Source organism: Nyctereutes procyonoides, unplaced genomic scaffold (genome assembly GCF_905146905.1).
Source record: "Nyctereutes procyonoides isolate TBG_1078 unplaced genomic scaffold, NYPRO_anot_genome, whole genome shotgun sequence".
Classification (NCBI taxonomy): Eukaryota; Metazoa; Chordata; class Mammalia; order Carnivora; family Canidae; genus Nyctereutes; species Nyctereutes procyonoides.
In genome coordinates this window covers 45,342,778-45,344,598 of record NW_026575121.1, presented here as the reverse complement: position 1 = coordinate 45,344,598, position 1,821 = coordinate 45,342,778, and the positions used below count along the sequence as shown (strand labels likewise).

Genomic DNA, 1,821 nt, shown 5'->3' with positions numbered 1-1,821 from the left:
TCTTATCTGGATTGGACACAACAGAGGAACTCAGAAAGCGACTCTCCACCTTAGAGACTGCAAAGTCTTCCAATATTCAATCTTTTATCCACCCCTCCCTTTCCCCCCCTTTCTTTCACATTCGAATGCATTCACCCATGCATCCCTCAAAATTGCCTGTGAAAGTTCCACTTAAATGCAAAAGGGCTAAAAGGGCGTTAAAAAGGTGAATCGTGACTTGCTTTTAGAGAATCACAAATTAATCGGAGAGGGAAAAAAAAAAAATATATATATATATATATATATAAAGCAATAGGCTGTTTGGGCTTTGCGGAATGTGTGTGCCGGGCCCGCAGCGGATGCCTCGGGGACAGGTCTGGGGGTGCAGGGAGCAGCGTTGGCACCGGGGAATCGGCGCTGATGGGCTCGCCGAGCTTTGTGCCAGGCCAGCTCCGTGCAAGGTGCTGGTAGGTTCGAGGCGGCATTCCCGGGAGCGAGCATCCCTGGGCGGCTGCGTTGGGCTCCACGCTCCGGCCCGCCCCGGCCGCTCCGAGGCCCGGCAGGCGCGGGTCGGCGGGAAGGGCCTGGAGGCCGAGCCTGCGGGGACCTGCGCGCCCGCCCGGCCCCGCCCCCCGCCCCGGATGCCCGCGGTCGGTAATTAGAAGCCAGAAATTCGGGCTGTGCTGCGGAGAGTCGGGACCGGTACGCGGCGAGCGGTCCTGGCTCGTAGAGAGCGAGGCGGCCTCCGACGGAACCGCGCCTGCCGTGCGGCCGGGCCGGGACCCTGCGAGCGGCCGCGGGGCGGCGGAAGGGGCGGGCGCAGAGTGCAGTAATAGGCTGTTCCACGGCCGAGCGGGAGGCCGCCGAAATAGCTCAGTTGGGAGAGCGTTAGACTGAAGATCTAAAGGTCCCTGGTTCGATCCCGGGTTTCGGCAACGCCCCCCCCTTTTTTTTTTTTTAGTCCACGTGTAGTCAAATTCCGAGCGAATCCCTTCTCCGGGGTAACCGAGCTCGTGAAGGCCGGCCCGCTTGAAAACCGGGACTTGAAGGATCCGCGAAAGGAGAAGTGGAAACGGCCACTCCTGGCGCCCCCGGGGACAACGGCGGCGCGCGCACCCCACTTCCGGGGCGCCTTCCCGGCGGGCGCCGGAGGCGCTGCTGCGCGTGCGCGGCGCGGAGCCGGGGCCCGGGAGGGAGGGGGGTGGGGCGCGGGGAGCTCGGAGACGCGGGGGCCTGCAGCGCGCGGTTCCCGGGGCGGCGCTGGCTCGGGGGCTGGCGTGACGACGCTTTCTAGGTGTCTGGAGCGGCGAGAAGGAGACTTTCACCCCCCATTGCACTCCCCGGAGCATCCATCCCAGTTTGAGAAGCTGTTAAATCGAGGGGCCCCCGGCGGGGGCGGGCCTTGCCCATACGGGGACCCGGCGCAACCGGGGCTGCCTGCCAGAGGGTGAGAGCAGCGCGGCGGCCTCGCAGCTCTGCTACGTTGAAGTCTTGCACCCAGACAACTCTATTTAGAGCGTTGACCGTTGCTTCTCAAAGTGTGGTCCCCGGCCCAGCAGCCGCATCTTCAACTGGAAACCAGCTAGGAATGCAAAGCTGGGCCCCCGCTCAGATCTACTCCCTGTATCAGAAACTGGTTTCCAGCGTCAGGGGTTTTAACAAGCCCTGCGAGTGGGATTCTGAAGCAGCTCGGAGTTTGAGGACCCACTTATCTAGACGTTCCTTTGCATTTCTAAAAGAGCCCTTTCCTAAGACTGTTTTTGTGAACAAGGCCTTTCCTTTTGCTGTCTTTTATCCTCCAAGTCTGAAATAAAACTTTTGACACGTGCTCGAAATACATCT

The 1,821-nt window shown here is 61.1% G+C and overlaps 1 non-coding gene across 1 annotated transcript; it reads left to right on the top strand.

Moving 5' to 3' along the window:
- The first annotated feature begins 841 nt into the window (after positions 1-841).
- TRNAF-GAA (transfer RNA phenylalanine (anticodon GAA)) lies at positions 842-914 on the top strand. The gene has a single exon. It is a non-coding gene; the product is annotated as a tRNA-Phe (tRNA).
- Positions 915-1,821: the final 907 nt, after the last annotated feature.